General features: G+C 48.0%; 1 pseudogene; it reads right to left on the minus strand.

Annotated features, from left to right (window-relative positions):
- LOC147119225 (uncharacterized) overlaps positions 1–26,812 on the minus strand; it is a 106,917-nt pseudogene that overhangs the window by 59,181 nt on the left and 20,924 nt on the right.

Genomic DNA, 26,812 nt, shown 5'->3' on the forward strand with positions numbered 1-26,812 from the left:
ACGTGTCCCAGCCGCTCTCTGCCATGGTTCAGAGCTCCTAGGCACGGAACAGGAGGCTCCTTTAGGAATGTAGTCCAGTGGTTTTTTTTTAATGGCCTTATTAACCTGTGTCGTTACTTTTAGTGATTAGTGTATCTGTATCCCTGGATCCCTCTGCTCCTCCAGCCCATTTAGACACTTAGGAGGAAAAATTCGGTGGCGCCCCCTTTGGGTCGCTAACGTCGCCGGGGCTAATTTTAGCCCCCCGAAAAAGTTATCGCCCCGCGAATTAAATTCAGTGGTAGCGCCCCAGGCAGGAGGTGGGGTGCTACTGGAAGCGCTCCCCTCCCTCTTGAGGCGCTACCAGTGAATTTCGCGGCACTTCATGTAACAGCACCACGCCCGTCGGCGCATAGCACCACATCATAGCAGACCTCCCTCCCTGATTAAAGGGGAGGGGCCTAGCACTGCACACACCGGGGCCCTGCTGGACCACCGGGGAGCGGGGTGTCGGATCAAGAGGAGCGCCGGGCTGAGCGATCGCGGCCGGCACCCCGAAGAAGGGGAAGGGGCAGGTGCTGGCAGTCGGCCAAAATAAAAAGTTGCCGCCCGACACCTGCCCTTTAAGTGGCGCTGCCGCGGCTGCAGGAACGACCCCTGACCCTGTCGGACATATCATCCAGCGATAGGTCAGGGGTCGCAACCCAAGGTTGCAGCCGGGGTGCTGCGCATGGCGATGACATCATTGCCGGGGGTGCAGTGCTGCGGGGCACTACCGACTACCGCCGCCGCTAGCCTCCCGCTGAATATCGCGGGAGGCACAAAGCAACCCAATTTCACCCCCTTGTTGTCCAAGTAGTGTGTGGCCTCCTTATTCTTCCCACCAAAACACACCACCTCACACTGATCTATAGTGAAATTCATTTGCCAATTACACGCCCATTCTGAAATTTATTAATGTCTTCTTGCATTTTGTCTTCCTCAGTATTAACTCTACCTCCCAATTTGGTGTCATCGACAAATTTTGAAATTGTACTTCTGATTCCCGAGTCCAAATTGTTTATGAACAACAATGATCCCAGCGCTGATCCCTGTGGAACACCACTTCCCACCTTTTGCCAGTCTGAGTAGTTACTCCCAACCCCTACTCTCTGTTTCCTGTTTTGTGACCAGCTTGCTATCCATAAACAGTTTGTAAGATCGACAAGATGACCAAGGTCAGGCCGTGTGGAGTGAAGGGCCAGGCAGCAGAATGGATGGAAAGATCGCTACAAAACAGAAATCAGAGGGTTGGAGTTCAGGGAAGTTTGTAGCGACCTTTGTGTGTGTGTCACAAATAGATTTTGTTCTATTTTGAATAGAAATACAAAAGCTCTACTAGACATGTTAAACTACTAGTTATTTAATCAGGGCTGCAGTTGCTGAAAGGTTGACTGTACTGAGGTTTGTGGCCAGAGCTGGCAGACGTGTTGTTCTGAAGTCTGATGTCTCACACCTGAAGAGTCTGTTTATGTCGTGTTGCAATGACCTTTTTCTGTTCCTGGCGTCAGAAATAGAAATCCAAGGGAGATGATGCCTCACTCTGTTAATCAACTCTTTGACACATTTCCATGCATTTCCTTTTGTAATTTACAAAGATCACAACTCCATTAGTGAACAATTGATTGCCAGTCTGCCACTTTTTAGTGAGGCTTGAAAGGATTCGCTGTGAAGCTACACCTGCCCATCTGTCTGTGTCACTGTGTTTGGATTGTGTTAGACAACAGTCCTAATATCTCGCCTACATCCATTACAATTTTTGAAATGTTAGATTGTACTTGGAAGAAGTTGAGTTTGAATCTGACAATTCTGAAATTGGGAGCTGTTAATGATTTCTGTTTTTCACATAACTATATAATGATGTGATCAGTCAAAGCAAATTAAAAGATGCTGCTATTTACTGAACACAACTGAATAATTCTACAAGGATGTTATCACAGTCTTCCTCAGTATTAACTACATCCCCCAATTTAGTGTCAACTGCAACTTTTGAAATTGTACTTCTGATTCCCAAGTCCAAATCATTCATGTAAATGGTGAACAACAGTGGTCCCAGCACCGATCCCCGTGGAACACCACTTCCCACCTTCCACCCGTCTGAGTAAATACCTTTAACTCATCCCGTCACTACAACTGGACTTGTCTCCATTCCCGTGCCGAGGGGATTGCTGTACCAGACGGGAGGGGCAACATTTGGGGACTCTCGATTCTCCACCAATTCCCATTCCCCTTTCTGGTGGATAATGGAGGTGTCACTGTGTGTAATGTACAAGTCAGTAAGAATTGTCAGCAAGGATTAATCAGCACTTTCTAATTGGAGATGTTAATCAGTGGAACCTTTCAGGCACTGAATTGTAGATTTTATACAAAAAATTAATATACGATTGAAGTAAAAGTTCATAATTTTATTGTAAAATAATTCAGCGACTCTCATCAGAAATTAAGGGGAAAGATCAGACAGCGGTTCTTAAATGAACACTGCAGCACCGACAAGTCAATCAGCTATATATCCAAAGTATTAAACTCCAGCCCAGTTATAGGGGTTATTAACATCAGCAGAAACAAACTCCGACTGTCAGAATGAACATGGTTCAGTCCTGGATGTGATTAACAGCAGCAAAAACAGCAGAATCCAGCCCCTGCACTCACTTGTGAACTCGCTGGTGTCTCAGCATGTGGGAGGACCGAGTGAATCCCTTCTCACACACTGAGCAGGTGAACGGCCTCTCCCCAGTGTGAACTCGCTGGTGTGTCAGCAGGTTGGATGACTGAGTGAATCCCTTCCCACACACGGAGCAGGTGAATGGCATCTCCCCAGTGTGAACTCACCGGTGTGTCAGCAGGTGGGATGACCGAATGAATCCTTTCCCACACGGAGCAGGTGAACGGCCCCTCCCCAGTGTGAATGCGATGGTGTCTCAGAAGGTCGGGGGATTTAGTGAATCCTGTCTCACAAACGGAGCAGGTGAATGGCCTCTTCCCAGTGTGAATGTACTGGTGTATCAGCAGGGCAGAGGAATTAGTGACTCCCTTCTCACACATGGAGCAGGTGAACAGCCTCTTCCCGGTGTGACTGCGTCGATGAATTTCCAGCCGGGACGGGGAGCTGAATCCCTTCCCTCAGTCCCCACATTTCCACGGTTTCTCCGTGGTGCGGGTGTCCTTGTGTCTATCCAGGTTGGACGATCAGTTGAAGCCTCGTCCACACACAGAACACGTGTACGGTTTCTCCCCGCTGTGAATGGTGCGATGTTTTTCAGACTGTGTAACTGGTTAAAGCTCTTTCCACAGTCAGTGCACTGGAACACTCTCACTCGGGTCTGTGTGTCTCGGTGCTTTTCCAGTCGCACTGATGTTTGAAATCTTTTCCACTGACAGAACAGGCTAACATTTCTCCTTCCACATTCAAAGGCCGATGATATTCCCTGTAAAAGCAGTTTACAAAAGATATCACTGTAAGTTGAGGATAAAAATGCAGAACAGATAATTCCAGTTTCTAGGGAACATTCTTTCCTCTCTTATTACATAGAATTACATAGATTGTACAGCACAGAAACAGGCCATTCGGCCCAACTGGTCCATGTGGTGTTTATGCTCCACACGAGCCTCCTCCCATCTCTCTTCATCTCACCCTATCAGCATCTCCTTCTATTCCTTTCTCCCATGTGTTTATCCAACTTCCCCTTAAATACATCCCTGCTCTTCGCCTCAACTACTCCCTGTGGCAGCAAGTTCCACATTCTCAGCACTCTCTGGGTGAAGGAGTTTAATCTAAATGGGACTTTCCTGGGCAGCCAATGAGCACTGCTGCCTCTTTTGTGCATTTCCTGACGAGGCGAAACAGTTGATATTTTCTGATCAAAAAGAGCTGAGCTCGGCAGCATTAGTCCTGTTTTGCCTCCTTTGGAGACCAGGTGTACGAGCAGAGTGAGCGCAGCCTTCACAGCAACCGCAATAAAATTGTTACAGTTGTGAAGGAACTTTGTGTCAGTGCACTGGACCATAAACAAAGTATGTGTGTCAATTATTGTCTGACTGAGCTACTGTAAAGTGCCGTGAGATGTTTTAAAAGCTCTATATAAATGTAAATTGTTGGTGTATAGAGTTCTCTGTTGAAATTTAGTGAAATGATCAATAACCAAAGAAGATCATTTCTTTGTTTGGTTCTGTTAGTTTTCATAGAATCATTGAAATGTACAGCACGAAGGAGGCCATTCGGCCCATCGTGTCTGTGCTGGCTCTTAGAATGAGCACTCGTGCTTAGTCCCACATCCCTGCTTGTTGTCCGTAACCCTGTAAGATCCTCATCCTCAAGTACCCGCCCAACTCCCTTTTAAACTCATTGATGGAATCAGCTCATGACCTTTTCAGGTAGAGCGTTCCAGATCCCCACAACTCTCTGAGTTTTATTCAATTGTTGCCACAGTTGTCTTCTGCGAAGGTTTGATAATAAATGCATTTTGCTGTGAAAGCAATTAAAACATTTCCAGTATATAAATAGACAGATGCATCAAAATATTAAAATTGTGGGGGGAGGGCAGTGCTCGCCAGGGCCCAATAAACAATGGAATTCTTGTTTCCCAGCCCAATGCTCAGAAGATGAAGTCCCAGAGCTGCCTCTGGCTCGGTTCCACCTGCCCTATTCTGACAAACTGAGGTGTTGGTCAGTGCCCTGTGATTGCCCTGTGGGCAGAAAATGGCAAATCTAGAAATATGACCAAAATAACACATTTTAACCCCAAAGCTGTAAATCCCCGTCCCACACACTCTCCCTCCTCCCTGTGCTGAAATCCAAACCCATCGCACCATCTCCAACATTTCTTTCCTCCACTCCCAGATTTCCCCCTCCCTCTACTCTGGTTGGGTTCAGTTCTCCACCCACTGTGTGCAGAGTGAGAATAAAATCAATGAGTCACTGATTGTCTCTCCTGGTCACTGGGACCCTGAAGCCCCGCCCACTCTGTGTTCCTGGCCAAGATGGCCGCGCATGCGCCGTGATCCCGACCTGCCCAAGATGGCGGCCAGTGACCCCGCTGACCCGGGCGGCTGGGCCTGTCACCGCGGGGCAAACACGGGGCCCGTGGGCTCTTATTCGGGGCCTGAGGCCTGCACCGGGTGTTTATGCAGCTTCCCAGCCCAGCCGCGGGTCCAATTCTACCCCGAGCCCACAATCTCCTACCGCCTCCTGGAACCGTGTCTTCCTCATCAGCCCAAAGCCTCCACTGGCCCTGCACATGCTCAGAGCACCGCCCAGTCTTGCGCCTGCGCACTGAGCTCCTGTGGTCATTGATGGGGCACAGTCTGCTGCGCGGGGGATTCTGGGTAAACGCCCCACTATGGAAAGCCCCAATTGTAAATATTTGTTTACCATAAACTGGACTCAGAAATTGGAGGCATATTGTTGCAATTTGAAGATGACGCCAAATTGGGTGATATATAGCTAATAATTTTGACTGCACAGAAATACAGGAATACATAAACAGGCTTTCAGACTGTGCAGATAAATGGGAAATGAAATTCAATATAGTGAAATGTGAGGTGGTTCATTTTGGTGGGAGGAATAAGGAGGCCACCTATTCCTAAGAAGGTAAGAAACTAAATGGAGTAAAGTAGCAAAGAAATCTGGAAATACACACACATAAATTGCTAAATAAAAGTAGTAACGCAAGTTGATAAGGCCATAAAGCATGGAGAGAAAATACTGGGGTTCATTTCTAGAGGAATATAATAACAATGCAGGGAGGTAATGTTAGATTTATATAGAACCTTGGTTAGACCACACTTGAAGTACTGTGGGCCGTTCTGGTCTCCATATAACAGGATATTGAAGCACTGAAGAAAGTGCAGAATAGATTTACAAAGGTGTCACCAGAGAGGATGCAACTAGCAAACAAGATTGAGCAAGCTGGGGCTCTTTACTCTGGTAAAGAGAAGACTAAGAGGAGACCTGTTAGAGGTCTTTAAAATTATGCCATTTTTCGAAACCATGGAGAAGGAGAAACTTTCCTTTTATTGGTGAGTCTGATAGTAGCTGCACTGTGGTCGTTGTCAGTATTTGAAGAAAACCCTTTAAAACATGAAGGCCTAGAAATTCAGTTGCGTGCGCCAGCCGTTAGCGCCTTAGGAGGAGTAGATCTTGAGCGCTAGGCACTTAGCAGCCGGGCGCAGCGCGATCTGCGCCTACGCCCAACTTCAGTAGACATTTAGCGCCGGCGCAAAGTGTTTGCGCGCGCTCAGCTGCGCGCGCAGATTATGACGTCATTTCCTCGTGCAACGCCCTTTGTGCGCCCCCAATCCGGAACTTCAGTCGCGCCCGCCCAATGTGGGCGTGGCGGTCCTAAGAACTGTGAACTGGAACGCAGCAGAGGCCATGCGGGCCGCGGGGAGCGCAAATTAAAGGGCACTTACCCTGAACTATAAAGGCCAGCCATTTTGCAGCAATCACTCTTGTGCAACGGATTTATGGACAGAGGCCAAGGAAGAGAGCTTACTGATTTGGCCCAACATAGGAGAGGTGTTTTTGGCTTCAGGTCAGAGCTTGGCAATTCGCCTTCATTGTGAGATCATTGTTTGCCAGTATATTATGGGGGCTGCATGGGGTGCCAACCCTCAGTTTCAGCATTATGTGCGAAGGGCTCGCAGACACTGTGTGAGAGGGGCAGCCCTGGCTAGACGCAGAGGGGGCAACAGGCGTCGGCAACGTAGGCCTTACCCACTCAGGAAATACTGCCAGCAGGTGTCCTATCTCACCATGCCTGCCGCGCAGTGTGCTAGGAGGCTGCGCTTCAGAAGGGAGGTGGTTGCAGAGATCTGCCAGCTGCTTCACAGAGATCTGCGTCCACAGCTGAGGTGCAGGACGTCTCTGTCGGTGGAAGTGAAGGTCACGGTGGCTCTGAACTTCTATGCAAGCGGCTCCTTCCAAGCCGCTGCTGGGGACATTGCTACCATGTCCCAGTTCGCCGTACATTGCTGCATCCGCCAGGTGACCAATGCCCTTTTCAGAAGGAGACACCAATTCATCTCCTTCCCCATGACCCTGGAGAAGCAGCAGCAGCGTGCAGTGGGATTTGCAAGAATAGCGGGCTTCCCCATGGTGCAGGGCGCCATTGACTGCATGCATGTGGCTTTGCGGGCACCTATCGACAATGCCGAGGATTACCGCAACCGGAAGGGCTACCATTCCCTCAATGTACAGCTGGTGTGTGACCACAGGCAGCGCATTCTAGCTGTCAATGCCCGCTTTTCAGGCAGCAGCCACGATGCATTTATCCTGCGACAGACTACTGTGGCTGACATGTTCCAGGCACAGCCTCCCCCAAGAGGATGGCTTATCGGGGACAAAGGCTATCCTTTGTGTACCTGGCTCATGACCCCGCTCCGCGCGCCCAGGACCCCTGCTGAGGAGGCATACAACGAAAGCCATCAAGCCACTAGGAACATCATAGAACAAACGATTGCCATCCTCAAGCAACGGTTCCGCTGCCTGGATAATTCCAGCGGATCTCTGCAGTATTCGCCGGAGTCTCCCAGGTCGTGGTCGTTTGCTGCATGCTGCACAACCTGGCTATCCGCAGGACTCAGGCACTGCCACCTCACGCTGGAGCACCACCTCAGGAGGAGGAGCAGGAGGAGCATGAGGAGGAGGAGGAGGAGGAGGAGTACCAGCCCAGGAGGGAGGCACAAGGTCCAAGGGCCGCCCGTCGGCGGCTTATTGAACGTTACTTCTAGGCCCCCTGTCAGGGAATGGCTTGTGCCAATGAAGGGACCTGAATGCAGCCGCTCCGCAAGCCCTCAGCCGGTTAAGGCAACAACCACTTCAAACATCAAACATGGACAAGCTGAATAAATAAAATGCTTTATTGAACAAACTCAGGGCCCTTCCCACATGAAACCCAAAAACAGACAACACCCCCAAAAAACAGTCACACACATGACTCACTCCCACAACCTGGGGAGGAATAACAAAACATTTCCACAAAAATGGCCTTCATCCTCGGCCTTACAAAAACAACCATCCCCATAAACAAAACAACCATCCCCATATAAAAACACATTTGCCCACACCCTCTACTTTGTGGCCCGCGAGGGCGATCCCTTGACCAGCCTTTTACGGCCCCTGGCCGCCCTGCTGCTCCTCCTCAAAGTGTGCCCAGTGGCTGCTGCAAGGCTGGGGGAAGGCTCCTGAGGGGCACATGGCGTGACGGCAGATGCCCTTGGGGGTCAGCCTAGACGAGCTCTGGCCCTCGAGGGGCCGGCTGGTGACTGCTGCAGCTGTGGCTGGGCAGCAGCAGTCTCTCCAGCAGCTCGTCGCAGCTCCACTGGGGGAGTGGCAGTGGCGGCTGCAGGAATGGGGGCAAGCTGGCTGATGGCAGGCGCTCACTGCTCGCCTGAGACACTGGCACTCGCCCGGGCCAGCACTGCAGCATGCGCAGCAATCTGCTGAAGGACAGACCGCTGTGCTGCTGCAGCGCGGCGGGTGCCCTGGCGATGCCTGGCTGACACAGCGAGTGTGGCAGCAGTGAGTGCCCGTACTGCCCTGGTCTGTGCCCGCATCAGACCAGCCAGTGACTGCATGGCACCACTGATCACCTGGCCACTCGCTGCGTGAGCTGCCCCGAATTCCGCCCAACTCGCTGCCTGTGCTGCCCCGAATTCGGCCCGACTCGCGGCCTGTTCTGCCCCGAATTCGGCCCGACTCGCGGCGTGTGCTGCTTCGAATTGCTCGAAACTCCTGGCCTGTGAGGCACCGAAATCAGCCACACTATGAGCCAGGGACTCGATGGCCTCAGGCAACTGTGCCACAACCCCCATGAACTCGGTGTGTCGGCGATCCGAGTCCACGGACATTTGATCGAGGAGGCGCACCTCCTGGGCGAGGACCGTCTCCGGACTGGAGGCCGGACTCTCCCTCTGGGGAGAAGGCCGCCGAGCTGCCCGACCCTTCCCGCGTTGCTGGATGCCACTGGGCCCAGCAACTACACTCCCCTGCGACCCTTCCCCCCTCTGGGAAGAAGGCCGCCGAGCTGCCCGACTCTTCCTGCGTTGCTGCACGTCACTGGGCACAGGAGCTACACTCCCCTCTGACACTTCCCCCTGGCTCTCCTCCAGGGAAGATGTGTCCCCTCCATTGGCATCCCCTGGCGCGGCTGAGGGTTCCCCTGATGGGCCGCCTTCCTCTTCCTCTTCCTCCTCCTCCTCCTCCTCTTCCGAGGGGCTGTCACTGGCAGCTTCAGGGACCTCCTCCTCACCATCTGAAAGCAGGAAGGCACAAGAGTAGCTTTAGAGTGAGGAGAGGGCGTCAGCGAGGGAGGCATGAGTGGTGGCATTCAGCGCATTGGTCGGACAGTGGCAAAGGATGTAGATCTGAAGCGCAAGTGGGACGAGAGAGGTCCAAAAGGTGATGTTCTTACCATTGGTGCCCAGAACAGGGTCGGCATCTCCAGATGCAACGGGGCCAATCACCCGGGCACCCATGAGGCTACCCACGCGCTCTTCCAGGTCACTGAGCTGCTGGATCTGGGGACGGCCTCCCCCAGTCACAGTCCGGCTCTTCTGATTGTGTGCCAGCTTGGCCTGCAAGAGAAAGGACGGCCTCTAAGTACAGTGTGGTGCCCTGATCTTGTGTGCACTGCCTCCCATGGTCGAATAGCTTGGCCAGTGTGGTGCCCTGATCTTGTGTGCACTGCCTCCCATGGTCGAATAGCTTGGCCATTGTGGTGCCCAGATCTTGTGTGCACTGCCTCCCATGGTCGAATAGCTTGGCCAGTGTGTAAAGTGCAGAATGTGCAATTGATGTTCATGCCAGTCCCATAGCTGCTGGATGAGGGCTGGCCATTAGGGCTTTTAGGTCCCTTTGCCCATAATGTGAGGTGCACATGCAAGGATGAGGAGGACACTGGAAAGGGGACTCACGCTGACAATCCTTGTGAGGTCATTGAACTTTTTCCGGCATTGGACACCAGTCCTGGGGACCTCGCTGTTGGATGTGACCCTGTGGGCGACCTCCCTCCAGGCTTTCCTGTAGACGCTGGTGGCAGGCTTCTTGCCACTGTCCGGGAACAAGAGTTTGCGTCTCCTCTCCAAAGCCCTAACCAGCACCCTCAAATCATGGCCACTGAAGCGCTGCGCTCGTTCACGGGCCTTCTGCATCTTTCCCGGCGCTATTTCTGTTCAGCAGTAGTGTTTAGGCCTAGCTGGAGGGCTGCAGTGTCCAGGGCGTGGCAGCAGACGAACTCGACCCTTCCCCCTTTAAAAGCTGGCCGGCGCCAGGGTGTCTGCTGTCAATCAAGAAATGACCGCACCTGTGCTGCGCCCGGCCTCGGCGGTATCGCTCAGCACCTCCGGCTTAGCGCCTAAAGATAGTTGTGTAACGCCAGTTTTAGCGCTCGAGCAAACTCTTAGGGCGAAGCTACTGAATATCAGCGAAGTGGCCTCGACTTTGTGCCGGGCGCAAACTTTAGCGGCCGCCCGACTTTTCCGCCCCAAAAGTGGCTATACTGAATTTCTAGGCTGAAGTGTTTGGAAAAAGTAAAAATAAACTCCATTGAAGGCAAACACAATCAGCTGAATTTTTACCTGACCCTTCACCCTTTGATTACTTTGATATATACCCAGAATATTAAACTGCAACCCAGTTATAGGGGTTATTAATATCAGCAGAAACATACCTCAACTGTCAGAATGAACATGGTTCAGTCCGAGATTTGATTAAAAGCAGCAATAACAGCAGCTTCCAACCCCTGCCGTCACATGTGAACTCGCGGGTGTGTCAGCAGGTTGGATGAACGAGTAATTTATTTCCCACACACGGAGCAGGTGAACGGCCTCTCCCCTGTGTGAGTGTGTTGGTGTGTCTGCAGATTGTTTTTGCTTTTGAAGCTCTTCTCATAGTCCAGACATTTAAAAGGTCCATCACCAGTGTGAACCGGCTGGTCTATCAATGTGCAAACATTGGTGCATGACAGAGTGAATCGCTTCCCACACACTGTCTCTTTAAAAAACGACCTCACTCCCACAGGCAAGCAGAGGCACTCTACCTTTACCCAAAAAACACACAACATAGAAAAGGATTAATTCTCCACCCCACTAAAATGGTGAACTCTCTGTCCTCTGCCTCCTACACTGTTCCAATGAAGCTCAACTTCATCTTTCTATTAGGCACTCTGCAGCCTTCCAGACTCAACATTGAGTTCAACAATGTCAGATCATAACTTCTGCCCCCATTTTTTCTGATGGCAGTTGTTGCTGATGATTCTGATATTCCCATTTACACCTCCTCTAGACCCATCGTTTGTTTCTTCACTTGTCCCTTTACCATCTCCTTTGGCTTGCACCAACATCCCTTTTGTCATTTAATCTCTCCTGTCTTCCATCCTATCGCAGACCTTCTGTTTTGTTCTTTCCTCCCATCCCCCTTTCCCCGTCTCTGTAATTTCATAAAACCTGTTACATCTATAACTTTTTGCAGTTCTGACGAAAGTTAATCGACCTGAAACGTTAATAGAATCATAGAAATCATAGAAATTTATGGCACAGGAGGGGGCCATTCGGCCCATTGTGTCTGTGTCGGCCGAAAATGAGCTACCCAGCCTAATCCCACTGTCCAGCTCCTGGTCCGTAGCCTTGTAGGTTACAGCACTGCAAGTGCATATTGGAATAACTTTTAAATGTGATTAGGGTTTCTGCCCTGACCACCCTTTCAGGCAGTGAGTTCCAGACCCCCATCACCCTCTGGGTGAAAAAAAATTTCCTCAACTCATAAGAACATAAGAACATGTTCTTATGTTAATGGTGGGAAATATGGAGATGGCAAAAACACTGAATGAATATTTTGTATCAGTCTTTACAGTAGAGGACACTAAGAATATCCCAACACTGGACAAACAGGGGGCTAAAGGGGGGAGGAGCTAAACACGATCAAAATCACTAAGGAAGTGGTACTCAGTAAAATAATGGGACTCAAGGCGGATAAATCACCTGGACCTGATGGCTTACATCCTAGGGTCTTGAGGGAAGTGGCGGTAGGGATTGTGGATGCATTGGTAATAATTTTCCAAAACTCCCTGGACTCAGCAAAGGTCCCGGCAGAATGGAAAACTGCTAATGTAACACCCTTATTTAAAAAGGGCAGTAGACAGAAGGCTGGAAACTATAGACCGGTTAGCCTAACATCTGTGGTAGGTAAAATATTGGAGTCCATTATTAAGGAGACAGTAACAGGACATTTGGATAATCATAATTTAATAGGACAAAGTCAGCATGGTTTTATGAAGGGGAAGCCATGTTTGACAAATTTGCTGGAGTTCTTTGAGGAAGTAACATATAGGGTGGATAAAGGGGAACCAGTGGACGTAGTGTATTTAGACTTCCAAAAGGCATTTGACAAGGTGCCACACAAAAGATTATTGCTTAAGATAAAAAATCACGGGATTGGATGTAATATTATGGCATGGATAGAGGATTGGCTATCTAACAGAAGGCAGAGAGTTGGGATAAATGGTTCATTCTCAGACTGGCAATCAGTAACTAGTGGTGTTCCGCAGGGGTCAGTGCTGGGTCCCCAACTCTTTACAATCTATATTAATGATTTGGAGGAGGGGACTGAGTGTAACATATCAAAGTTTGCAGATGATACTAAGATGGGAGGGAAAGTAGTGAGTGAGGAGGACATAAAAAACCTGCAAGGGGACATAGACAGGCTAAGTAAGTGGGCAGAGATTTGGCAGATGGAATACAATACTGGAAAGTGTGAGGTTATGCACTTTGGCAGGAAAAATCGTAGAGCAAGTTACTATCTTAATGGCAAGAAACTGGAAAGTACTGAAGTACAAAGGGATCTGGGGGTCCTGGTGCATGAAACTCAAAATGTTAGTATGCAGGTGCAGCAAGTGATTAAGAAGGCCAATGGAATGTTGGCTTTCATTGCTAGGGGGATAGAATATAATGTACAATGTACAAGGTATTGGTGAGACCGCACCTGGAATACTTCATACAGTTTTGGTGTCCATACTTAAGAAAATACATACTTGCTCTCGAGTCAGTACAAAGAAGGTTCACTCGGTTAATCCCGGGGATGAGGGGATGGACATATGAGGAGAGGTTGAGTAGATTGGGACTCTACTCATTGGAGTTCAGAAGAATGAGAGGCGATCTTATTGAAACATATAAGATTGTGAAGGGGTTGGATCGGGTGGATGCGGGGAGGATGTTCCCGATGATGGGTGAAACTAGAACTAGGGGGCATAGTCTTAGAATAAGGGGTTGCTCTTTCAAAACTGAGATGAGGAGGAGCTACTTCACTCAGAGGGTGGTAGGTCCATGGAATATGCTGCCCCAAAAAGCTGTAGAAGCTACATCATTGCATAAATTTAAAACAGAAATAGACAGTTTCCGACAAGTAAAGGGAATTAAGGGTTACGGGGAGCGGGCAGGAATTTGGACATGAGTCTAGGTTCGGATCGGACATGGCCCTGTGGGTAGCGGAGCAGGCCCAGGGGCCATGTAGCCTGATCCTGCTCCTATTTCGTGTGTCTAATTCTGTTAGATTCAGGAGATGGTTCTGTGATAGTGGATTGGCGGTTAGGATCAGATCAGCCATGATCTTATTGAATGGCGGAGCAGGCTCGAGGGGCCGATTGGCCTACTCCTGCTCCTATTTCTTATGTTCTTATGTTCTTATGTTTAGCATAACCTCGCTGCTCTTTTGGGACATACAATGACAGGAAGGGAACATTCCTCCACAAAGCAATGCAGATAATTTAATCAGTGATGCTGCACCATATTTTGTGGATAAAGTCACACTTGCTTATTTAATGGGAACAGGTGCAAGAAGAGTTCAATGATCGTGTTAACACCAAAAGTTAAAAACACTAAATACAGCCCTTCATGTTCGCTGACACAACATAAACATTCTTGTAAAGTGGCTGGAAACTAAACCCGAGGTTATGATGATTTCAAACAGCAAGCTGTGAGAGTGACTGGCAATGATGTGATGACATGGGAATTTTGGCTACAGATATCGTGGCCCTGTGGGAGACTAATAACCAAATGTAATGTTGCTAGAAGGAGGAGTGAACACCCACAGGACCACTGACTACTGGCGACCGAACAAGGCAAATTCTATTTCACTACATGGGATTCTGGGAATGTTACCAGAGTTTTGGAGGCTGAATTCTGCAATTCATCCATTTCTTTCTGTGAAAACCATAAAATCGTTTGCTATAATGTTCTTATATTTAGACAGATGGTACACATTGGCTATTAGCAGCTTTAAGAAGATGCCTGACTTATTGGCATCTAAAGCAAACAGTAGTTTATCTTTTACAATTCATGGTGGAATAGTCTAGATTTTGTTGGAAGGTCACAGGATAGGTTTGGATGAAGATGGCCCTTCAGCCCATTTAATCTCCTTCTAGAATACCAACCTTACCATCTTTCCATTCTTAATTACTCCAGTGTCCTGGCATAAACCACCCTGCTGGCAACCCATTTCAGCTGTTGATCACCCTCTGAGTAAAGAAAGATTTCCTGCCGTCTATCCTAAATTTGCTCTTCACACCCATGAACCCTGTGCCCTCATGTCCTGCTGCCCAGACATATCTGAAAGTATTGTTCCAGATTTACTTTCTCTATCCAGGCAATGACAAAGTCAACATGGATTTACAAAAGGTAAATCATGCTTGACTAATCTACTGGAATTTTTTGAGGATGTAACTGGTAGAATAGATAAGGGAGAAGCAGTGGATGTGGTGTATTTGGACTTTCAGAAGGCTTTCGATAAGGTCCCGCATAAGAGATTAGCGTGTAAAGTTAAGGCACATGGGATTGGGGGCAAGGTACTGACTTGGATAGAGAACTGGTTGGCAGACAGGAAGCAAAGAGTTGGAATAAACTGTTTTTTTTCCGAGTGGCAGGCAGTGACTAGTAGGGTACCACAGGGATCGGTCCTAGGACCCCAGCTATTCACAATATATATTAATGATCTAGACGAGGGAACTAGATGTAATATCTCCAAGTTTGCAGACGACACAAAGCTGGGTGGGCGTGTGTGCTGTGAGGAGGATGCCGAGAAACTCCAGTATGATTTGGACAGGTTGGGTGATTGGGCAGATGCATGGCAGATGCAATATAATGTGGATAAATGCGAGGTTATCCACTTTGGTGGCAAAAACAGGAAGGCAGATTATTATCTGATGGGCAATAGATTGGGAGAAGGGGAAGTGTAACGAGACCTGGGTGTCCTTGTGCACCAGTCACTGAAGATAAGCATGCAGGTGCAGCAGGCGGTTAAGAAGGCAAATGGTATGTTGGCCTTCGTAGTGAGAGGGTTCGAGTACATGAACAAGGATGTCTTGCTGCAGTTGTACAGGGCCTTGGTGAGACCACACCTTGAGTATTGTGTGCAGTTTTGGTCGCCTTATCTGAGGAAGGATATTCTTGCCATGGAGGGAGTGCAGCGAATATTCACCAGACTGATACCTGGGATGGCAGGAATGATGTACGAGGAGAGATTGGGTCGATTGGGCTTATGCTCGCTGGAGTTTAGAAGAATGAGAGGGGATCGCATTGAAACTTATAAAATTCTAACAGGACTAGACAGACTAGATGCAGGAAGGATGTTCCCGATGGCGGGGGAGTCCAGAACCAAGGGTCACAGTCTAAGGATAAGGGATAAGCCATTTAGGACAGAGATGAGGAGGAATTTCTTCACCCAGAGAGTGGTGAACCTGTGGAATTCTCTACCACAGAATGCAGTTGAGGCCAATTCATCAAATATTTTCAAGAAGGAGTTAGATACATTTCTTAAGGCTAAAGGAATCAAGGGATATGGGGAGAAGGCAGGGACAGGGTACTGAGTTTGGATGATCAGCCATGATCTCATTGAATGGTGGAGCAGGCTCGAGGAGAGAGGTAAAAAGTAATCAAAGTGTGACGTCACCAGGAAGCAGGTAAGTGATTGGCTGGTGAGTATTTCTCTCTATTTTTAAACTTTAACTCTGGTTTATAGTTTCTAAGGTCTCTCTGGTGTAGCAGGGACTGTTGGTAAACCAATTAACTGTAGAGTAATAGTGGGATTGATTGATTTAATTTAAATTCAATTAATTAAAGGGTAAGTCATGGTAGGACAGCTGGGCCATGTGATATGCTCCTCCTGCGATATGTGGGAACTCAGGGACACTTCCTGTGTCCCTGACAACTACATGTGCAGGAGGTGCACCCAGCTGCAGCTACTGACAGACCGCATTGCAGCACTGGAGCTGCGATTGGATGCATACTGGAGCATTCACGATGCTCAGGACATCGTGAGTAGCACTTTTACGGAGTTGGACACACCGCAGGTAGAGGTTTGACAGGAAGAAAGGGAACGGGTAATCAACAGGCAGAGTACTAGGCACAGGCAGGTAGTGCAGGGGTTCCCTGTGGACATCCCCCCCTCTCAAACAGATACACCACTTTGGGTACTGTTGGGGGGATGGCTTATCAGAGGAACGCAGCAGCAGCCAACTTCCTGGCACCAGGGGTGGCTCTGCTGCACAGAATGGGAGGAAAAAGAGGGGAAGAGCACAAGTAATAGGGGATTTTATTGTAAGGGGCATAGAGAGGCGTTTCTGCGGCCGCAAATGAGACTCCAGGATAGTGTGTTGCCTCCCTGGTGCAAGGGTCAAGGATGTCTCCGAGCGGCTGCAGAACATCTTGGAAGGGGAGGGTGAACAGCCAATTGTCGTGGTGCATATAGGCACCAAAAATATAGGTAAAAAGTGGGATGAGGTCCTAAAAGCGGAATATAGGGAGTTAGGAGATAAATTAAAAAACAGGACCTCAAACGTAGTAATCTCAGGATTGCTACCAGTGCCACGTGCTAGTCAGAGTAGAAATAGAAGGATACTTCAGATGAATACGTGGCTAGAGGAATGGTGCAAGGGGGAGGGATTTAAGTTCCTGGGACATTGGAACCGGTTATGGGGGAGGTGGGACCAGTTCAAACCGGACGGTTTGCACCTGGAAGGGCTGGAACCGATGTCCTAGGGGGAGTGTTTGCTAGTGCTCTGGGGGAGGGTTTAAACTAAAATGGCAGGGGGTTGGGAACCTGAGCAGGAAGACAGAGGAAAGGGAAACAAGGATAAAAGCAAAAGATAGGAAGGAGAAAAACAAAAGTGGCAGTCAGAGAAATCAACGGTTTAAATCAAATGTGGCCACAGTAAATAATAATTCTAATAGGTCTAAGAGCATTAAAAAAACAAGCCTGAAGGCTTTGTGTCTTAATGCGAGGAGCATTTGTAATAAGGTGGATGAATTGGCTGCGCAAATAGAGGTAAACGAATACGATTTGGTTGGGATTACGGAAACGTGGCTCAAGGATGGCCAAGACTGGGAACTCAACATCCAGGGGTATTCGATATTCAGGAAAGATAGGCAAATAGGAAAGGGAGGTGGGGTAGCATTACTGGTTAAAGAAGGGATTAACACAATTGTAATGAAGGATATTAGCTCTGATGATTTGGAATCTGTATGGGTAGAATTGAGAAATACTAAGGGGAAAAAACGTTAGTGGGAGTGGTATATAGACCTCCAAACAGTAAGGCGGAGGTTGGGGATGGCATTAAAAGGGAAATTAAAGAAGCGTGCAATAAGGGCACAGCAGTCATCATCGGTGACTTTAATCTACATATAGATTGGGCCAACCAAATTAGTAACAATACTGTGGAGGAGGAATTCCTGGAGTGTTTACGGGATGGTTTCCTGGACCAATATGTCGAGGAACCAACCAGAGATCAGGCCATCTTAGACTGGGTATTATGTAATGAGAAAGGATTAATTAGCAATCTTGTCCTACGAGGCCCCTTGGGTCGGAGCGATCATAATATGATCGAATTCTTCATTAAGATGGAGAATGAAGTAGTTGACTCAGAGACTAGGGTCCTCAATTTAAATAAAGGAAACAACGATGGTCTGAGGAGCGAGTTGGGTAGGATTGATTGGGGAATGGCACTCAAAGGGTTGACGGTGGATAGGCAATGGCAAACATTCAAAGACCGAATGGATGAGCTACAGAATTTGTTCATCCCAGTTTGGCATAAAAATAAAGCAAAAAAGCTGACTCAACCGTGGCTAACAAGGGAAATTAGGGATAGCATAAGATCCAAGGAGAGGACTTATAAATTGGCCAGAAAAAGCAATAATCCTGAGGATTGTGAGCAGTTTAGGATTCAACAAAGGAGGACAAAGGGATTAATTAAGAAAGGGAGAATAGAATATGAGAGTAAGCTTGCAGGGAACATAAAAACTGACTGTAAAAGCTTTTATAGATATGTGAAGAGAAAAAGATTGGTAAAGTCAAGCGTAGGCCCCTTGCAGTCAGAATCAGGGGAATTTATAATGGGGAGCAAAGAAATGGCAGACCAACTAAATATGTATTTGGTTCTGTCTTCACAAAGGAGGACACAAATAACCTCCCAGAGATGCCGGGGAACATAGGGTCTGATGAAAGGGTGGAACTGAAAGAAATCAGTATTTGTAGGGAAATGGTGTTAGGAAAATTGATGGGACTGAAGGCCGATAAATTCCCTGGGCCTGATAATCTACATCCCAGGGTACTTAAGGAAGTGGCCCTAGAAATAGTAGATGCATTGCTGGTCATCTTCCAGAACTCAATAGAATCTGGAACAGTACCCATGGATTGGAGGGTAGCTAATGATACCCCACTATTCAAAAAAGGTGGTAGAGAAAAAGTACGGAATTATAGACCAGTAAGCCTGACATCGGTAGTGGGGGAAATGCTAGAGTCCATTATAAAAAATGTAATAGCAGAGCACTTGGAAAGCAGTGACAGGATCGGACAAAGTCAACATGGATTTACAAAAGGTAAAGCATGCTTGACTAATCTACTGGAATTTTTTGAGGATGTAACTGGTAAAATAGATAAGGGAGAACCAGTGGATGTGGTGTATTTGGACTTACAGAAGGCTTTCGATAAAGTCCCGCATAAGAGATTAGCGTGCAAATTTAAGGCACATGGGATTGGGAGCAAGGTATTGACTTGGATAGAGAACTGACAGAAAGCAAAGAGTTGGAATAAACGGGTCATTTTCCGAGTGGCAGGCAGTGACTAGTGGGGTACCGCAAGGATCGGTCATCAGACCCCAGCTGTTCACAATGTATATTAATGATCTGGACGAGGAAATTGGATGTAATATCTCCAAATTTGCAGACGACACAAAGCTGGGTGGGAGGGTATGCTGTGAGGAGGATGTCATGAAACTCCAGTACAATTTGGACAGGTTGGGTGATTGGGCAGAAACATGGCAAATGCACTATAATGTGGATAAATGTTAGGTTATCCACTTTGGTGGCAAAAACAGGAAGGCAGATTAATATTTGAATGGCAATAGATTGGGAGAAGGGGAAGTGCAAAGAGACCTGGGTGTTCTTGTGCACCAGTCGCTGAAGGTAAGCATGCAGGTGCAGCAGGCGGTTAAGAAGGCAACTGGTATGTTGGCCTTCGTAGCAAGAGGGTTCGAATACAGGAACAAGGATGTCTTGCTACAGTTGTACAGGGCCTTGGTGAGACCGCACCTTGAGTATTGTGTGCTGTTTTGGTCACCTTACCTGAGGAAGGACGTTCTTGCCATGGAAGAGTGCAGCGAAGATTCACCAGACTGGTACCTGGGATGGCAGGAATGACATCTGAGGAGAGATTGTGTCGATTGGGCTTATACTCACTGGAGTTTAGAAGATTGAGAGGGGATCTCATCGAAACCTATAAAATTCTGTCAGGCCTGGACAGACTAGATGCAGGAAGGATGTTTCTGATGGCCGGGGAGTCCAGAACCAGGGGTCATAGTCTAAGGATAAGGGGTAAGCCATTTAGGACTGAAATGAGGAGGAATTTCTTTACCCAGAGAGTGGTGAACCTGTGGAATTCTCTGCCACAGAGGGCGGTGGAGGCCAGTTCATTAAATATATTCAAGAAAGAGTTGGATATATTTCTTAAGGCTAAAGGGATCAAGGGATATGGGGAGAAGGCAGGGACAGGGTACTGAATTTGGATGATCAGCCATGATCTCATTGAATGGCGGAGCAGGCTCGAAGGGCCGAATGGCCTACTCCCGCTCCTATCTTCTATGTTTCCTGCTCCTATCTGCTATGTTTCTATGTTATATTCCTCTATTAATGTTGCTTCTAAGACCTGTCTTGTTGAGGTTGAAGAAGAGGACTTGCTGATCAAGTTGTACATCATAACTCTTCCCTCTAACACCATGGATCAGGGCTTGTTGCTTTCTCCTGGATTGCCAGTAAGGCCTGGATGGCTCCCATAATATCACGGTGACCAGGACTATATGCAGCATACTAAGTGTAATGTGCCCAGGGCAGCTTCGACATTAGCTCTAGGTATTTGAACTGAACTGATTTGATAATATGATCCAGCATGCTATTTCATTTGTTTATTAATGGGCCACATCTTTTAGGAATGATGAGTGGTGACTCATCTAACACCCTAAGGTTTGTCTCTACTTCCCGCTTGACAAGTTCTATCCCACCCATTTCCATTTTTCCATAATAAGCAGTATCTTGCCTTTCTCTATATTGAGTTTCATCTGCCAATGGTCATTCTTTGAAAGCTCCCTTTATAAGATCCTATACTTGCCTCATCTGAATTCACATTCTTTCCTAGCTTGGTGTCATCTCCAAATGTAACTGTTTTATATTATGATTATGATTCCAGGTCACCTTTGTAGACCAAGACCAGGAGGGATTCCCAGCAAGGACCCCTGGGGTAACCCACTCGGTATCCTCCCTTTGCAACCCAGCTTCACCTCGACAGTAATTAAGCAATATGCATGTTTCACCTTGAAACCTACTGACCTTGGTTTGTAAAGAAGTCTCTCATGCTATACTTTGTCAAAGGCCTTTTGGATGTCCAGGTACACTGCACCATTTAATTTGGGCTACGCCGCATTTAATTCGGGATGTCATCTCTTTCAAAAAAGTCTAAGAAGTTGGTTAGGGAAGATCTATCCATTAACTCTGATTCTCTCTCCACAGATGTGGAGATGCCGGTGTTGGACTGACTGACCTGACTGTTTGGACACCATTCACACCTTTGATTGCTGTGATTATCTCTCTGCCAAGGTGTGATAAAGGGCAGTTAGAAAGATTACCTGTAATCATCTGGCAGTGTTCTCTGACTATATATACTGTGCCTATATGCATCTCTTCACTTCACCTGACGAAGGAGCAGCGCTCCGAAAGCTTGTGATTTCAAATAAAGCTGTTGGGCTATAACCTGGTGTTGTGTGACTTCTCACATCTCTCCACAGATGCTGCCTGACCTGCTGAGTATTTCCTGTTTTTATTTATAATAGAGAAGGGTGAAGCTGTGTCTGTGCCTTTAACGGCAGCTGCCCAGACACAGGGTGCTGTCCCTTTAAGAATGAGTGACGGGGACAATCCAGATTCCTTTTTCAGGTTTTCTGGGGAGGATGTCAGAAGCCCAGCGCGCAGGTGCAGGGCAGGCTCTGTGACGTCGCCGGGCGGAGCTGCAGGTTGGCGGGAGCGGGGTTGGGTGATTAATAAATTGCGGGTAGGCCGCGCCACAGCGCTTATGAAGTTGGAGAGCAGCCTCAGGCCAGAATGAGATCCAACGGCCCGGTCTGTGTCCCACCGGACGGCAGTGGTGAGGCTTTTTCTCGGTGATAGGCCAGGGTTACGCGTCGCCATCTTGGTAGAGGAAAGATGGACCGGTTCCACCTGCAGCAGGGCGCATGCGTGGCCATCTTTGTACAGGAAAAAAGTGGGCGGGCTTCAGGGTCCCAGTGACCAGGAGAGACAATCATTGACTCATTGATTTTATTCTCACTCTGCACACAGTGGGTGGAGAACTGAACCCAACCAGAGTAGAGGGAGGGGGAAAACTGGGAGTGAAGGAAAGAAATGTTGGAGATGGTGCGATGGGTTTGGATTTCAGAACAGGGAGGGGGGAGAGTGTGTGGGACAGGGATTTACAGCTTTGGGGGAACAAGAGAGGAAAGAATGTTCCATAGAAACTAGAATTGTCTGTTCTGAATTTCTATCCTATACTTACAGTGATGACTTTTGTAAACTCCTTTTACAGGGTATTAGAAGGGGAGGATTTGCAGAGGGGAAACTTGAACCAAACATCACATCAACATCTAATAGAGACATTCCATTCATCAGGAGCTGAATATCATCTGCCTTTGAATGTGGAAGGAGAAATTTCTGTCTGTTCTATCTTGGAAAAGATTTCAAACATCAGTGTGACTGGAAAAGCACCGAGACACCCATACCCGAGTGAGAGTGTTCCAGTGCACTGACTGTGGAAAGAGCTTTAACCAGTTACACAGCCTGAAAAAACATTGCACCATTCACAGCGGGGAGAAACCGTACATGTGTTCTGTGTGTGGACGAGGCTTTAACTGATCATCCAACCTGGGGAGACACAAGAACACCCACACAACGGAGAAACTGTGGAAATGTGGGGACTGTGGGAAGGGGTTCAATTACCCGTCCCAACTGGAAACTCATCCATGCAGTCACACTGGGGAGAGGCCGTTCACCTGCTCCGTGTGTGGGAAGGGATTCATTAAATCATTTCACCATCTGAGACACCAGTGAGTTCACACTGGGGAGAGGCCATTCATCTGCTCCGTGTGTGGGAAGGGATTCACTCAGTCATCCAACCTGCTGACACACCAGCAAATTCACGATTGGCTGCAGGGGTTGGATTCTGCTGTTATTGCTGCTGTTAATCACATCCAGGACTGAACCATGTTCATTCTGGCAGTTCAGGTTTGTTTCTGCTGATGTTAATAACCCCTATAACTGGGCTGGAGTTTAATATTTTGATATGTCAAATAAATGACCTTTGTATCAAACACACAGTGTGTTTAGTCCTTGATTTCTCCAAGATAAGAGGAGACTAATTGATGTCCTGTTACCGACTGCTCCATTTTTGGGCCTTTTCTCCTTTCCACCTCTAGATTATTTCAGTTCTCATACCTTCGGTTACTCTCATAGACAAGTCCCAGCTCCCCATACATTCCAGAGTGCCTCTCCCAGCCTTGGTATTCAGGGAAAGTATCGGTAACACGCCCGGGGTCACTAAACACAAAACCCAGTCTGTTAATCACTGCCAGCGACTGGACTTAGCGTGTGACCCACAGCATCTCTCTCACCTTCGATGTGTGAATGGAGAATCACGCCTCAGAACCTGGTTTTAAATTTAATTCCACTCAGCAAATGTACTTAACAAGTAAAAACGTCACATCAAATCATTGGCAAAAAGCTAGAGGGGAGATGAGACATTTTTCACTCAGTGAGTTGTTGTGATCTGGAATGCACTGTCTGAAAGGGGTGGACGCAGATTCAACAGTAACTTTCAAAAGGGAATTGGATCTGCTTAAAGGAAAAGTTTGCAGGGCTGTGCGGAAAGGGCCGGGGAGTGGGATTAATTGGCAGCACTTTCAAAGATGATCACGGCCCTATAAGGCAGCTCGATATTCACAGGAGAAAGGCTGATATCTAACTCCCCGAGAATAAAGAAAGATTCCAACTCTCTGAAAACACCTTGAATTCTTTCTAAAAGCCTTTCAAATGCTGACAGATTCCTTCCTTCTTTTGAAATTCCACTGCCGTGCGCCGGGGGTGCAGGCAGTGCTGGGCACAAAGGAAGCAGCAAACCGGGTTCAGAGAGGGCAGGCTGGGTGTACTCTGAGATTTCTGATTGAACAGGTTAATAAGGCCGTTAAAAAACAATCCAAACGCTGGGGTTCATTTCTGGAGGGATAGAATTGAACAGCGGAGAAGTTCTGTTAAACTTGTTTCAAACCTTGGTTAGACCACACTTGGAGCACTCTGCACAGTTCTGGTCTCCATGTTTATCAAAGGATACAGAGGCACTGGATAGGGTGCAAAAAAGATTCACAGGGATGATGCCAGAACTGAGGGGATATACTTATCAGGAAAAACTGATCAATCTGGGGCCGTTTTCTCGAGACCTGAGTAGCATGGATAGAGGATTGGTTAACGGGCAGAAAACAGAGAGTAGGGATAAACGGACCTTTCTCAGGTTGGCAGGCTGTAACTAGTGGGGTGCCGCAAGGATCAGTGTTGGGGCCTCAGCTATTTACAATCTATATTAATGACCTAGATGAAGGGACCGAGTGCAATGTATCCAAGTTTGCTGCTGATACAAAGCTAGGTGGGACAGTAAGCTGTGAGGAGAACACACAGAGTCTGCAAACAGATATAGATAGACTAAGTGAGTGGGCAGTAAGGTGGCAGATGGAGTATAATGTAGGGAAATGTGAGGTTATTCACTTTGGTAGGAAGAATAGAAAAACAGAATACTTTTTAAATGGTGAGAAACTTTCAAATGTTGGTGTTGAGAGAGATTTGGGTGTCCTTGTGCAAGAAACACAGAAAGCAAGCTCGCAGGTACAGCAAGCAATGAGGAAGGCAAATGGCATGTTGGCCTTTATTGCAAGGAGGTTGGAGTATAAGAGTAAGGAAGTCTTGCTCCAATTGTACAGGGCCTTGGTGAGACCACTCCTGGAGTACTGTGCACAGTTCTGGTCTCCTTATCTAAGGAAGGATATACTTGCCTTGGAGGCGGTGCAACAAAGGTTCACTGGATTGATTCCTGGGATGAGAGGGCTGTCCTATGATGAGAGATTGTGTAGAATGGGCCGATACTCTCTGGAGTTTAGAAGAATGAGAGGTGATCTCATTGAAACATACAAGATTCTGAAGGGGATTGACAGGGTAGATGCTGAGAGATTGTTTCCCCTGGCTGGAGAGTCTAGAACCAGGGGCCATAGTCTCGGGGTACAGGGTCGGCCATTTAAGACCGAGATGAGGAGGAATTTCTTCACTCAGAGGGTTGTGAAGCTTTGTAATTCTCTGCCCCAGAGGGCTGTGAATGCTGAGTCTTTGAGTATATTCAAGGCTGAGATCGATAGATTTTTGGACTCTAGGGGAATCAAGGGATATGGAGATCGGGCGGGAAAGTGGAGTTGAGGTCGATGATCAGCCATTATCTTATTGAATGGCGGAGCAGGCTCGAGGGGCCGTATGGCCCACTCCTGCTTTTATTTCTTATGTTTCTTATGATAGAGGTCTTTAAAACTGTGAAGAGGTTCGATAGGGTGGACATAGAGAAGATGTTTCCTCCTGTGGGGAATCCAAAACTAGGGGCCATAAATATAAGAGAGTCACCAGTAAATCCAACGTGGAATTCTTTGCCCAGAGAGTGGTGAGAATGTGGGACTCGCTACCACATGGAGTGGTTGAGGTGAATAGCACGGATACATTTCAGGGGAAGCTCGATAAGTACATGAGGGAGAAAGGAATAGAAGGATCTGCTGATAGGTTTGGATGAAGAGGAGCAGGAGGAGGCTCATGTGGAGCAGAAACACCAGCACGGACCAGTTGGGCCGAATGGCCTGTTTCTGTGCTGCAGACTCTCTGTAACTCTGTGAATTCCTCATCCCTGTGGGAGCCGATATTAGTCAAAAACTGCTTCTTGGCCATTTCTGACAGTCAATATTAGTGGAGGCTGAACCAATCACACGGCTCGGTGTCAGATTGAATCATTCCTCTCTCCAGCCTGTAACCGATGAAACTTGTAACACTGAGGCTGAAATTCCACTGCCGTGTGCCGGGGGTGCAGGTAGTGCTGGGCACAGAGGGAGCAGCAAACCGGGTTCAGAGAGGGCACGCTGGGTTTGCCCTTGACCTGGGCTTTCCGTTGAGCATGTGCTGGGGCCCAGTGGGATTTCACTGCTCCGGGGCATTTCTGAGTGTGTCACAGGAACATTAGCAACAGGAGGAGGCCATTCAGCCCCTCGAGCCTGCTCCACCATTCAATTAGATCAGGGCTGATCCGTATCTTAACTCCATTTACCCGCCTTTATTCCACATTCCTTGGAACAATTACCTCACAAAAATCGATCATCTCAGTCTTGAAAGCTCCAATCAACCCCCAGCATCCACAGCCTTTTGGGGGAGAGAGTTCCACATTTCTACTACCCTGTGTGTGAAAAAGTGCTGCCTGATTTCACCCCTGAATGGCCGAGCTCTAATTTTAAGATTAAGGCCTCTTGTTCTTGATTCCAGCACCAGAGGAATCCACCATGGCCTCCCCTCTCCTTATCTCTGTAAACTCCTCCAGCCCTACAACCTCTGAGATCTCTGCACTCCTCCAATTCTGGCCTCTTGCACATCCCCGATTTTAATCGCTCCACCATTGGTGGCCGTGCCTTCAGCTGTCGAGGCCCCAAGCTCTGGAATTCCCTCCCTAAACCTCTCCACCTCTCTACCTCTCGTTCCTCCTTTAAAACATTCCTTAAAACCTTCCTCTTTGAACAAGCTTTTGGTTATTTGCCCTAATTTCTCCTCATGTGGCTCAGAGTCAAATTTGGATCCTAACGCTACACTGAAGCACCTTGGGATGTTTTACTAAGTTAAAGGCACTATCTAATTGCAAGTTGTTGTTGTCACTCTCCAACCCCCTCACCCCAACTCCTCTTTCACCCCAACTCTCCATCCTCACCCCAACTCCTCTTTCACCCCTACTCTCCAACCCCCCTCACCCCAACTCCTTTCACCCCTACTCTCCAACCCCCCTCACCCCAACTCCTTTCACCCCCACTCTCCAACCCCCCTCACCCCAACTCCTTTCACCCCCACTCTCCAACCCCCCTCACCCCAACTCCTCTTTCACCCCAACTCCTCTTTCACCCCTACTCTCCAACCCCCCTCACCCCAACTCCTCTTT

Source organism: Somniosus microcephalus, chromosome 4 (assembly GCF_052327205.1).
Source record: "Somniosus microcephalus isolate GS21.2 chromosome 4, FLI_Smic_1.0, whole genome shotgun sequence".
Taxonomy (NCBI): domain Eukaryota; kingdom Metazoa; phylum Chordata; class Chondrichthyes; order Squaliformes; family Somniosidae; genus Somniosus; species Somniosus microcephalus.